Source organism: Petromyzon marinus, chromosome 11, assembly GCF_048934315.1.
Source record: "Petromyzon marinus isolate PM22_M1 ecotype Great Lakes invasive population chromosome 11, UKy_Petmar_22M1.pri1.0, whole genome shotgun sequence".
NCBI lineage: Eukaryota > Metazoa > Chordata > Hyperoartia > Petromyzontiformes > Petromyzontidae > Petromyzon > Petromyzon marinus.
This window is the reverse complement of record NC_133677.1, coordinates 8,028,331-8,042,954: the sequence shown is the minus strand read 5'-3', so window position 1 is coordinate 8,042,954 and position 14,624 is coordinate 8,028,331.

Genomic DNA, 14,624 nt, shown 5'->3' with positions numbered 1-14,624 from the left:
AGAGAAACAAATCTGGCTGTCGCCTGATGAAGCTGGTTGTAATTACCGGCGAGACGTCGTACTCAGATTTGTAAATGTTGTGGCTTGGCTCTCCAACACACCGGTGTGCTGTACTAAGTGACGAATTAGCCACGTTCTGTTTACGTGACGACTCTTACTAGCTGGCTGTGTCGGGTGGTGGCGGGTTTTAACGACACAGATTTACGCAATCTAACCAGAAAAACCTCTATGGAAAGAGAAGCTGATATAAATAACAAAGAGCCATTAGAGACAATGCATCATTTGTCCCAATGCATACGGAGTCTACAGTGAACGGAGCGCGCACACACACACACAAAGGGCTCTCTGTCCCTGCATTAGCGTTATATTTTAATGCAACGCATGGTATATCTCTACTGTCGAGATGCTGTGCGGCCTGTGCCATGTAGTACAATGCAACAAGGTTTGGATTTCTATCGTGTCGAAATTGGGGTGGAGCGGTGACGCAGTGGTTGGCGCACTTCGCTATGAATCCGGCCACCCTAGTTTGATTCCCGTTCGCAGCTAACGAGCATCAATGTCAAGTTACAGCTGAACCGGTCCCGGCCTTTCGATCCCATCGGCAACCCGCACTGACCGCTCGTCGTGGTGAAGTATGGTCGGAACAACCCTCACGACCGACACGACGCGGTGGGGGGTCTTCATCCAGCAGTGGGTGTCCGGAGGCCTGTAAACTGAAACTCGGCTGAGTGTCTGAATGCAACTGACTATCGGCAGCGCATTTCATGAAGCACTGCGTTACAACAGAAGCCGACTCGATGCACACACCGTTGCGTTAACGTCTGCTTTGTTCACAGGCGAAATGAATTCTCACAATTCAAAGGCATGAGTCCAGGGTCTCCCGAACTCCAGTCATCGCAACCCACCACCCCACACGCTCGTATTTCCGCGTTTACAAATTTACCCCTCCCGTTCAAATACAAATTAACTCGTTTCACGCTGCACGCGCCCGATGATTGTTAAACGCGTCTCGCGTGGCGCTCTAAACAAGTCACCCTCTGTGTCACGTGCAGCTCAATCTTCATTTGAATCGCGCAGACAGCGGCAATCGCTTGGAGCGCCACGTGGGACGTGTTTAGCGATCTTCGGGCCTCGAGCAGCGCGGAACGAGTTGATTTGTATTCGAAAGGGAGGGGTAAGTTGGTAAACGCGCTGATGTCCGTAGCGTGATGGGTCCCAAGCACTGGAGTTTGGGAATCCCTGCGCAATGGTGTTCCTCGGTCGGCACGTTCAAGCTGCACATCCTAACACGTGCTCATCAACATTGCAACGTGACGTACCTTACTATGTATGTAACAATAACATACAAATTAAATGAATCACAAATAAAATTAAAATATATCACGACGTTTCGAACGCAACACAAGCGCTCATCATCAGGCGGAAATGGGGCAAAACACATAGCGAGGGAACACACAGAGGGACATCACACACAGAGGTACATCACACACAGAGGGACATCACACACACATTACACAGAGAACGGCAAACTGCACGGAGGCAAATACAGCAAGAAGATGGGAGACGCGAACTCAACAAACCTTAGAAACATAATGCGATGCATTGTCCAGCAATTGTCTGTGGTGGAAAATAACTGTTAGTGTACCGCGTGCATGTCTGGCCCTTTGTCAATCCACTGCTGGATGAGGGCCTCCACGCCGTGTGGGTCGTCGTGGGGGCGGTTGGTCAGTGTTGGTTGGTGAAGGCTGGGGGAGTAGAGAGGTGCATCGCAACAGCGGCGTTTGCCGCACTGCCCTATGCCGCCCATCGATTTGATGTATGCACACTGCCCCTTCTGTGCAGAACACTAAACTAAACTATAAAAGGTTTGTATTTTATTTTTGACCAGGTAAGGCCCACTGAGCTATGTAGCTCTTTTTCAGAAGCGACCTGGCTATAACAAATGATAGCTCAACGAAGTGGCTTATCATGGGGAGATTTATAGCAGCCAAATACTCTGAACGCGTGATGTTGATTCTTAATGTGGAGGGAAAAACCGGAGGACCCGGAGAAAAATCCACGCGACCACGGAGAGAACGCGCAAACTCCAAATATACAGGCGTCAGGGTCGGGATATAATCCACGACCTCCTGTATACCAGGCGAGGTAGTAAACATCTCGCCACCGCGGCGCCTACTTTGTGTATGTTGTAGAAGAAGGGTCGTTGCCCGAAACGTCGTCTACTTTGTACCAATGCCAACGGCGGTCGACCATCCAAGACACAGCACTGCGCAGGCTAAACTCTGCTTGGCTTTTCGGGTCTGATGAGATCAGGGCGCATTCCGGGCGATTTGGTCACTGGCGACACAGTATACAATAGTCGTAACTTACAACAACGGGGCCCAAAGTTATTCTTTTCATTCACTGCGGGCGCCATCGGCATGCCACGCACGTGCTCATATTAATGAGTGTAATGGCTGTGCTAATAGAACTATTATGCAAATAAATGCGAGGGCAAGTTGTGTTACGCCATTGCTCGGACTGCATTATATATTAAACATGCCCTGATCGTGTCTGATCGTGTCTTGCGGTGCAACAATGCTGCCATTGAGAGGTCGAATTCCCATGCCAGAGCCGAGGACATTTGAATTTCATTTTTTTGTTTTTGTCCAGCGGTGCAGCGTCTTGTTCGTGTGTGCGTGCAGCATTTCTGCGTAGCGCTTTCTTGTCGATCAGCAAAAAAACATTTCAACAAAACTTTGTGGACGCTAAGAAAATAGGCCGTGCCGAGTTGGGATTCCTGCCCGCAGCCAGCAACATCGTTTAACGAATATCTCGAACAGGTCCTGGGCTTTGCCCTGGGTCGACTCAGCCGTGAATCAGGCTCTGGTGGTGTGCGGTGTGCGTCACCGTCGGCACTGGGAGAGACTCAGGGCTGCCCGGGCGTGATGCTCACCCACCCCATCCACGATCCACGTGGCCGTGCGAGGTTACTCGCGAAGACCTTGGACCCAACAGTCTGTTAAATGCTGTACGCAGGGGATCTGTGTCTTTGTTGTGGAATTTTTTTTCTATATATATAAAAAACGCGAGTTTTAAGTTAACTTACAGATTTAGTTTCTCTAAGCTAACATGGCACAGCGAGTCTGTGGGAGTATATATATTTGTTTTTATTTCAAAATGTGTTCAACTCGCGTTTTTCGATTGTATCCTTGTCTGTAAAACGAGCGCATTTTCACACACATTTAAGGCATCATTGCTCCCTTGCAGAAAGTATTCGCTCTCCCGCATATGCGCTCGTCGTTGTTCGGGTACGCGTGTATCTGTGTATCCGACGTAGCCGCGATGAGAACGGTAGTTTTCTTTGAGTGGACCCTCGCGTTTCGTATTGTGCAGCTTGTGCAGCGAGCCATACTGACGCGTGCTTTCAGTTAAATTACGTTCAATGTCCATCTTGCACTCGAGTTAAACAGCAAAATGCACGGAGGGTAAGCGTGGCGAATAAATGGAGTGCACAAACAACTCATTAGCAACGATGGACCAATGCCGATGGTATAATAATAATGTTCACGAGAGTGTTCGTACGTGTAGAGAACACGCGTGTACGTTTACGGTTGCGAAAGAAATGCAAACATACGTATGGGATATCATTGGTACGCGTTATCGCGAAAACAGTTGATTGTGTATTATTTCTCCAGATAGGTAAATAAGTACACGTGCTAGTACGGGAAAGTGTCCATGCCGTTTCCGAAGTTTGCGTTAAACTTTTGTGCGCGTGATTTTCTTTTTAACAGTTTTCTATTCACTCCACACAGACGCACGGCTCATCGTATCGTGCCGTTTTCCTCGGATTATAAGATGCACCTAGATTTTAAAGTGTTTTTTTTTAAGTTAGGGTGCGTCTTATATTCCGGTAGGGCGTGCTTGCGTGCCCAGGTTGGTCTAACTTTACACATCTGAATTGTCTTGACTTTACAAACCCGCGTCTTACTTTCTGGAGCGTCTCATAATACGGATAATGCGGTAATGTATGTTGGGTCGCATCGCAATAGTAGGACGTTATTTTTTTCTCGTTTTTAAACGCGGTCGTTTATTACTTGGATAGCAAATTACCTTGCCCCACGGTAATCTACACTGAAATGTACGACTCAAACTTGTACTATTTTCAGAGGCAGAAAGAGCTCGTGCGTTGTGTATGCACAGTTTGTTGTCAATGTCATTAATCCCAACGTTATCCGCGGCTTTCAATGTTATTATTAACCCCCCCCCCCCCCCCCCCCCCGCTTGCAACACCAAAAAAACATTCAAATTTAAACAACATCAATCTTAATAAATCGAGCATTCGTATAATAAGTATGAATACACAGAGTGTATAACTGTAGCCTGCACAAATGCGATATTCCAGTGTGATGTCGTTTTGGGAGGAGGGGGGGGGGGGGGGTGGAGCGGTGGGACAGCAGTTCGCGCACTGCGCGATGAACCTGGCGACCTGAGTTCGAGTCCCAACTTTGGCGAGCCGACTGACTCCAGTCACGAATTATAATCTCGAATCGACCCCTTCTTCCCCAACCCGCGCAGGCCGGCGTGGCGAGGTATGGTCAAGCGACCAGTCGTGATCGACACGGCGTGGTGACAAGACTTTCGTCCAGCAATGTATTGCAAAAAAGGCTATTATAAAATTATATACCCGTGTATATTCCTCCGTGTGCCCGCGCGCGTACAAAACCTACACCGCGTAGCGCACCCCGACCGTGCAAGTAGGTGGGCGATAGGTACGTAATTATCAGATGAGGTCTGCCGAACCCGTTTCTCCGATTGAAAGCAAAGTGGAGTCATTAATAAACCGTAATTTTCTGTTGCAGCTGCGTGTGCGATGTGAAGTTTGCATCGGGTGCGGGTTGGTGAAAATACGAGCTCCCCAGCGTACGCCGCGAGCCTATTGTGTGCGATTGCCTGCTCTTAAATGCGTGCTTTCCCGTGCCAAACAAAACCGACTCCAAAACGGCAACTCTTCCACTGCGGATAAAATAAACAACCGCGTTTTTCTGCGTCAATCAGAGCCGGATTCATATTGTGTAGGCCCCTGGGCTACAGGTACTATGAGCCCCCCCCCCCCCCAGTAATATTTTCAAAAGGAAAACAAAGTTAAAGAAAATTTTAATTTATTTTTTTACAAGTTCTAACAAATACAATTCAGCATTCACAAATTAAATAACTTTTCACTTAATCTCTGGAGGCCCTCCAGCTGGTGGAGGCCCCTGGGCTGCAGCCCCCTAAAGCCCCCCACGCCTTAATCCGGCCCTGGCGTCAATCGGGGCCCTCTGGCACGGTGGAGCGGCGGCGCCGTGGTTAGCGCACTGCGAGATGAATCCGAGTGAGCTCGATTTCCGGCCACGGCTAACAACACAAGTGGTGAACGAGTGACATCTGAACCAATCCTAGGTGTCTCTCTCTCTTTCCCCGCAATGACCACACCAGATTGGTGAAGTATGGTCAACCCCCCCCACCCCCCATTTACCCCTTCCCTCCCGTGACCGACGTGGCATGACTACGTGACACGTATGTTTGCACGTGTGTGGATGTTAATTGTTGGTTGATTTTAAGCGCACCTCGTAACTAATGCAGATTTTAAGCAGGGACAAGAGTTTTTTTTTTATTTTAATTGCAGGCTGAATGAGCAAAGTGCGGGGAAGATGGAGCGCTGAACACTGTGCTATGAACAACTCAGCCAACGTGAATTATATTTCGATTTAAAGCTTTCGTGACTGCAATGATTCATCTTCTTTGGTTCTTTCGGTAAAGTCACGTAGAATGAGAATGAAATAATAAATTGATAAAATAAAATAACACAATAATATTCTCACGACGTTTCGGCCACAACACAAGCGGCCTTCATCAGATGAAGGGACGAGACTGTCTGGTAGGACAGCGCTGTCCTCCAGACAGTCTCGTTTCGGCCACAACACAAGCGGCCTTCATCAGATGAAGGGACGAGACTGTCTGGTAGGACAGCGCTGTCCTCCAGACAGTCTCGTAGGACAGCGCTGTCCTCCAGACAGTCTCGTCCCTTCACCTGATGAAGGCCGCTTGTGTTGTGGCCGAAACGTCGTGAGAATATTATTGTGTTATTTTATTTTATCAATTTATTATTTTATTCTCATTCTACGTGACTTTACCGAAAGAACCAAAGAAAGCGTGAATTATATTATAATTATATTATTAGTATATTATAATTATAGGATATTATAATATAATTATAATATCATTATGATATAATTATATTCGTCGGCCACGGCAAACATCAGTCGCTTGCGATATCTGAACCAGTCCTACAGGAACCATTCCCCCCCCCCCACCCCGTCCCCAATCTCTCACGTTCAGCAACTCACACTGACCAGCGTGGTGAAGTATGGTAAAACAATCCCCATGAGCGCAACACGGTACGGTGGAAGCCTTCACCCATCCATTCAGCAGCGGATTTCCTAAGATCTGTACGTTTGTTTAACACGTAGGCTTTCGCGACCAATATCATCCATAATAACAGGTGGACTTCTCCACAAATCTGGCTGTCGCCTGATGAAGCTAGTTGTAGTTACTGGCGAAACGTCGTGCTCAGATGGTAAATGTTGTGGCTTGGCTCTCCAACACACCGGTGTGGCTGTACTAGTGACGAATTGGCCACGTTCTGTTTACGTGACGACCCTTACTAGTTGGCCGTGTCGGGTGGTGGCGGGTTTTAACGACACTTTCATATATTTACGCGATATACCCCCCCCAAAAAAAAACTCAATTATCTGTACGTTTGTTGTAACTTAAGACCGATCTAGGATTACGCGGTGCTGCCGCTGCCACTGCTGCGGGGCTTTCGAGCGCGGGACACCGCCGCGTTAGGCATGAGCGGTGCCGGCGAGACACCGAGCGCGCTGATGAAGATTGATGCTCAAAGTCTTCCAGCCGTTTTGCCTGTCCGTAATTAATGAGAGCCGGGTCAGAGGGTAAACATACCGCTCATTGAGCCACACATCCAAAATCCGGCGGGCCAATACGCGCTGCTCCTTTTGAAGACCTCGCTCGCTCGCTCGCTCCGAGCGCGCGAGCGTTCATTCATTCGCGTCGATACAACCCGTGGAACGTATTGATCACGCGATTCGTCGTCATCATGAGCCATTGGTCGATCCACTGCTGGATGAAGATCGCCGCCTCTCCCATACCCCCCTCCCACTGCCCGCCATCGTGCCGTACAATGATCCGCCTCTACCACGAGCACCAGCGCACGGAACTTCATTAATCGCTCCGTCTCCTTCGCACGGTGAATGGCCCTGTCGGGGCGCGTTCCGTTCCTTGGTGGTCACGGTGTGTCTCATATTTACGCAATGCTTGGGAATGCACGATCCGGATGATTGATGATGATGATGGTAATGTTGTGATTGTATATAGACACGATATTGGACCGGTCAATAAGTACTGAGAACTGAAATACAAATTCCAGTGCGTGTGTGTGGTGCGTGTTGTGTGTGCGTGTGTGCGGCACGCGCTTTATTATACATTCCGTATCAAATAGATTCCTTAACATTTTAAGCGTCAGCAACGAGAGGCACGAGCACCATCCAGCAGTGGATCGACATGGGGTGTAACATTGTTTTACGATGTTCCGTTGTATTGCAGTCACTTTAATGAACTGCGTACACAAGTGTGTGTATTTAACGTTCATAATGATACTCCATTGCGTGTTGACAGCAATGGACAACTGTGCATCCCTTTTACTGTGTGCGTGTGGAGGAGCGGTGGCGCAGGGATTAGCGCACTGAACCCAGGGCGACTTGAGTTCCATTCGCGGCCACGGATAACATCAGTGGCGAGTGGTTATCCGAACCAGCCCGCACTGGACCAGCGTGGTGAAGTATGGTCAAAAACCCGCCCCCACGACTGAGCCTGCGTACGTGGCCTTTATCCAGCCGTGCATTGACAAATTGGCTGCACATAATAATTGTTGACCGTGTTGAATACACTTAAAATAACTTTCTACACAGTTAAATGCATTTTACATCAATATATTGCAATGCATAGATGTAGGCACACGAAAAATTGTGTGGCTTTTTAGTAGTTTTACGAGTTTTAGACTCACCGATAACAACGAGCACGCGTGTCCATGCGTGAGTGGCTTCTGATGTTCTCGAAGGGCGAGGACAGAGCTGCAAGTTGGCATGAACATAACCCAGAACGAACACAGGTAATGTGCGCACTCGCGTGGCCATTCAATACGCACGTGAAAAAAGCGCGAAGATTCGGTGTTTGCAGGACCACAACAGCTGCGAGACTCCAGTTTATTTTTCATAAAAATGTAATAAATACATAAACAATAATCATCGTCGTGATAATTGAGCGACCCGGACCCAGGGGTCTTCGCAAAGATGCAGAACGGAACTTTTGGGTGAGTCTGGGGCCTTCCGTGGTTCTCGCTGTGATATTCCTTTGCCCCCGCTGTCTAATTGCATTCTTCATAATAAAGGTTTGTGGGTTTGATCGCGTTATTTATAAATGTGTCGTAACCCTCCACCACCCGACACGGCCAATCAGCAAAAAAGTGTCACGTTGACAAAAGACAATTAGTTCACTACTTTAGCCCACCGGTGTGTTGAAGAGTGAATCCACAACATTTACAGTTTGAATACGACGTTTCGCTGGTAATTACATCCAGCATCATCGGGCAATTCGCCAGAATGGTAAAGCCCTCACTTGCTCCCGGTTTAAAATAGAGCAGCAGGATGACGTCATCATTTAACTCATTCAGGTGCAGTGATTTGAGGCGGAGGGGGGGGTATTGCAATTATATAATCGATTGGTAATCAGTCAATGGTTGTGATTAGTAATGAGTTGTAGATTAGTAATTAGTTGTAATGCGTGTTATTGTGATTATATGCGACGTTAGTAATCCGTTAATTAGTATGTGTTTCCCCTATAAGGAATTGTAATATGTATTATTTAATAATACGCTTCCATTCTGGCGAATTTCCCGATGATGCTGGATGTAATTACCAGCGAAACGTCGTACTCAAACTGTAAATGTTGTGGATTCACTCTTCAACACACCGGTGGGCTAAAGTAGTGAACTAATTGTCTTTTGTCAACGTGACACTTTTTTGCTGATTGGCCGTGTCGGGTGGTGGAGGGTTACGACACATTTATAAATAACGCGATCCAACGCAAAAACGTTTATTTTGAATAATATTGGTCGCGAAACCCTACGTGTTAAACTAATTGCATTCTATACACAGTATTTCTATGTACGGTAATATCCCCAATTTACGTTTCCCTCCCTCCCCCCCCCCCCTTTTACGTCGTTTCGTTAATACCGCGGCCTGATTTGGGTTCGTCTCGACCCTGCGCTTACGTCGCTGCCGGCATCGTCCGCCAATTCTCGTGTCCATCGCCTCTCAGCCTCGCCTCCGCAGAGCCTGTCCATTGCTTTGATTGACGTCGTTTGGATACTCGTCGTGGCACTTTTCAGGAACGCACCCCCGACGTAAACCGGGGTTTTGTGCCGTGTATACATCATCGGCAGCAGCTGCAGCAGCAGCAAGAATCAAGATCAATCCACTGCTGGATAATGGCCTCCACAAGTCGTCTTCCGCTGCCAAACGCGGTTGCGCAATGCAGTAGTCCACTCGAGATGGTTGATCATCGCTCCCACCGGTCGCTCCTTCGTTTCGGCTGCCACTCCGACCTTAGTCTCGACCACCCACCGACCACCGTCCCTTCTCGGAGCGATGCGTCCTGCCCAGGCACACGAACTGTCCTTCAGAGTCAACGCGGCATCCCTAAACCTGCACTGTTTGTTGCTGTAACGTTCTGACACCCCGTGCCCCTTACTGGACATCTGTGGGAAAGAGCTCTATAGCTCATCGGATTCCTCCACGAGAATTATTCTGATGTGTTCCCGGATCCACGTTTCCGGATCTCTTGCTGTCCCTCCATGTTAATCGGCCAAGCCCTGTTGCTCTTTTTGCGAACGGTGAATGATACAATGATAATTGCATATCAAATTACGTAAATTCACATAGTTATACAACGATAATCACACTCAAAACTAATTATAATGAATCAGATTAATACATTATAATGCACAATGCTATTATAAATTTGCATTCATTAGATAGAAACTCATGCAATCGCCGTATAGAATTGTAAGCAAACAGTAATTGTATACATAGTCAATTTGAAACGCACACGCACAGAGAATGCGCAGTCATACGTTCGCGCGCACACACACACACGCGTGTTGCACAGTCACGTGTTCGGCGTGTCTCTGTGTCGCGTTGCTCACACAGACAGCAGCAAGTGAAGGATGTAATTCCTAATAAAATGTGTGTCGTGACCCCTCTTCCACCCGACACAGTTGTCACGTGAACAAACGTGGTCAATTCATTACTGCTTTAGCATCACCGCTGTCTTAGAGAGCAATCGCGCACCATTTAACTTATTGTTACAACCAGCATCATCACGCACGTGGCAGAATTAATTACTGCTTCCTCAGCATCAACGCTATGTTGGAGAGCAATCTCGCAACATTTAAATTATTGCTGCAACCAGCATCCTCAGGTACGTACCGGAATTGTAACAATCAGCAAAACTTCGTTACCCATTTCAACGTTGTGATATTGCTCTCCAACACAGCAGTGGTACTGAATCAACAGTACATTTACCAGGTTTTGTTCACGTGACAGCTTTATTAATTGCCCGTGTCGGGTGGCGGAGGGTGTACGAAACACGACTATGTGCTTTATAGAATGGAGCTGGGAGTCCCTTATATTCACAGAAGAGGTTTAAAACTCTCCGTCGTTGAAATGCGCGCCGCCACCGCCTGCCATCTGTGTGCACATTAAGATGAGAGAGAAAGAGAGGATTCAGTGTATCACGCAATATCATTCCGGGACGCTGGGTAGCACTGGATTGTGGCTGGCACGTGGCTACAGTAGCCACCTGGCCATAGTGAGAGGGTATACCTACTGGATGCGGTTTGCCGGGTGCGGAGATATTGTCCGGGTCGCTGGAATTGCTTGTCGTATGAGTGGAACGTGATTACAACTAAACTATTTGTATTTTACCAGGTAAACCCCACTGAGCTATATAGCTCTTTTTCAGAAGCGACCTGGCCACAAATGACATCTCAACGAAATGGCCAGATGCTCTAAACGCACGTTGACTCTAAATGTTGAGGGAGAAACCGGAGGACCAAAATCCACACGGCACCATGGGGAGAGACATGCAACCTCCAAATATACAGGCATTAAAATCCACACGGCACCATGGGGAGAGACATACAACCTCCAAATATACAGGCATTGTCAGGGTCGGACTGGAACCCGCAACCTCCTGCATAGCATTCGAGGTCGTTTAACATCTCGCCACCGCGACACCCCACTCAATTAATAGCCACAGCGACGTGTATACCGAATGTGGTGTGCCGGGCGCGCAAACGATGTCTGAGTCGCCGACTGGAACGGACCCGGCTGAGATCAATCCCTTTATCAAGACGCTGCCACAGGGTTTAAGCAGGACTGTACCACAGGCGTATATTGTTATTAACGTGTGTATATCACGATGGGAGTCAGCCGTGTACCAAAAATCGTGGAGCTTTACGGCTGAGCTGTGTGACGGCCGTGGCCTGAGAGCTCCCTCCGTGAGACTTCAAGCCACGTCGTCGGCGTGCTGTCATTACCCCCCCCCCCCACTCCGACGAGACGCTCTGGCGCTCGCAGCGACGTGACGGAGAGCGCCGTGGCGATGCGACCAGACGCACTCTCCCGACGTGATGCTGACGAGTTTGTTACAAAGACAATTGCAATAACCTCTTTTTATTGTTTTGGGGCTACAGTATTTGAGGGGGGAAATATTTAATAAACAAAAATATTGCTGTGGTTTTCCCACCTGATGATGGTTGCTTGTGTTGTAATCGAAACGTCGCGATTTTATTTATTTATTTATAACTACATGACTTTACCGAAAGAACCAAAGAGTATGGATTCCTGCAGTCACGAAAGCTTCAAATCGAGAATGAATTGATTGCTTGTTATAATTGATTGGCTGTTATACACGTTTCAAATCAGCTTTGGCGACTGATCGGAATGCCATAAGAGATTAATAGTTTAAAAGCAGGGGCTGACAGTAACGCCAGTAATAAGTGACTGCAGCTTGATGTCAAGGCTTATTTAAATACTTTATTTAATTTAAATATATTAAAATAAGGGGTGGGACGCTGGGCGCAGTAGTTAGCGCACTGCGCTCCCGAACTTTGCACGCATATACATATATGTTTGTACATGCATAACATAATGTGTGGGTATATGTGTACAACGATATGTGTATATGAATGTACATAAGGGTATGTGAGCATGCGTGAAAGGAGTTCTTGGTGCGATGTGTGAACGTGTATTAACATCGCCACTAGGGAGACAAAGGCGGCCGGGCGTGAGTGGTGCTGGCCACCCACCCACTCGTGTGCCGTGCCGGCCTTCGTAGGTGCTCGCTAACAGCACTTGCCCAAAGAATATGTCAAGGCTATACGGGGGTTCTTTGTTTTTTTTATATTTACAGCTGTATAAGTATACGAGTGTGTGTACGGGCACGTGTTTGTGAGTACGCGTAAGTGCACACGTGAGTCTGTGGATGACAAATGACATCTTCTGCATGTACTGAGTACATTGATGTAAGAGTTATGAATATTACATGTGAAATGCATGACGTGAAAGGTGTTTTGCATATTCAATATTTGTACTGTTATGATAAACAATTATACACGTTTAATACTAACGTTTAATGCCTTTATAATTGAGAATACATTTGCAATGTTTGAATGAATGAGCATTCTATTCTGTTGCATTTAGGATGCATATAGCCGCCTTTCCAGAGCATTATAACGTAATTATCAAAATGTTAGCGGGCTTTTTTTTCCCGGATTATAAGACGCACACTTCGCCGCGTGCTCAAAAAGCAACAATCCGATACACTTAACAAATGATCGGGTGCTGCTGCTGCTGCTGAGGCTGGTGCAATACAAACTCAACACGCTGGCCAATTACGCCGTTAGCGCGACCTTCACTCAATAATGCGGCATGTATATTATAGACAAATGCGGTGGGAATGACTAGATCATCTGGAAACCAACTGCATTTACCACGGGGCCACACGTTTTGGATGCGTCTTATTTTCCGGAGCGTCTTACAATCCGAATCGCACCGTTTTATGACACTGTATATTGTCCAGGTGTCGTGAAACGTACAGGGTGCTTTGTTGTACGGCATTAACTCACACACGCGCTATCTTTCTCGCGTGGAGGGGGGGAGGTGTGGTTTAAATCGTGTCAACAGTAACGGTAAAACACGTGTGTTGTCGCTGGCTCGATGAACTCGGCCGACTGAGTTCAACTCCCGGTCACAGCTAATGCTGGCGTGGTGAGAATTACCTTGTGTCCATATGTGCTGTCGCCGAGTGCGTAATACCTGCATCATACATGCACGTCCCAATTAACATATGGGTCATACATGCTCGCTATCATTAACATATGCATTATACATACACACAGTAATTATCATATGGATCATACACATACGCCGATCAATAACACACGGACCATATGTGCACGATGCAATTAACATATCTGTCATACACACACACGGTAATTAACACATGGATCATACATCCACGCCGTAATTAGCATATGGACAATACATGCATGTGATGCTTAACAAATGGGTCACACATGTATGTCTTAATTAACATTTGCATCATACATGCATGCGCAATTTAGCATGCAAATCATGCATATATGTAGTTATTGGCATATGGCTAATACATTCATGTCGTGATTAACATATGGATCATACATGCACGTTGCAATTTGCATATGTCTTATACATGTATGCGATCATATAGATCAGACATATACACACATACACACGGTAATTAATATATGGATCATACATACGTTTATTAACATCTGGATTATACATGCACACCTTAATTAACATATGTATCACACACACACACCCGGTCATTAGTATATGGATCATACACACGGCCATTAACATATGGATCATGCATGCACGCGGCCATTGACATATCGATTATACATACACACGGTAATTAACTAAGAAAACGGAACAAAAACTGGAAAAGGTGTGCCACATACGGCGGGAAAGAAGTTCAACGTGACATACACACAAACGAATCACGGAGAGACGAAAGCGTTACTCGCAATAGCAGGAGGGGGACACGGAGATGGGGAACACGTGGGCCAGGGAACGTTCGAAGATGAACGACGTCATTCAAAGTGCTCAGAAAGTCAACAAAGCGGTGCACGAACACAAACAAATAAACAGTGATTCAAACACGTTCGTCGCAGCACCTGCTATGAATAGGGCCCATTGCCCGAAACGTCGCCTGTTACACATCCGTTTCCCAGTTTATTTTCAGTCGCTCCTCGCAAGCGGCGTTCTTGACGGATTTTTCAGGAGACGCTCACCCTAAGAAGGCCGATGGTCGAGAGAAATGACGGAATGGCAGCCACAAGGCATGGAACGTGCCGGAGAGGACGTCGGCACGGGGAGACGGAGCGACAATATGGGACTCGTGTTGTTGGTTGTATC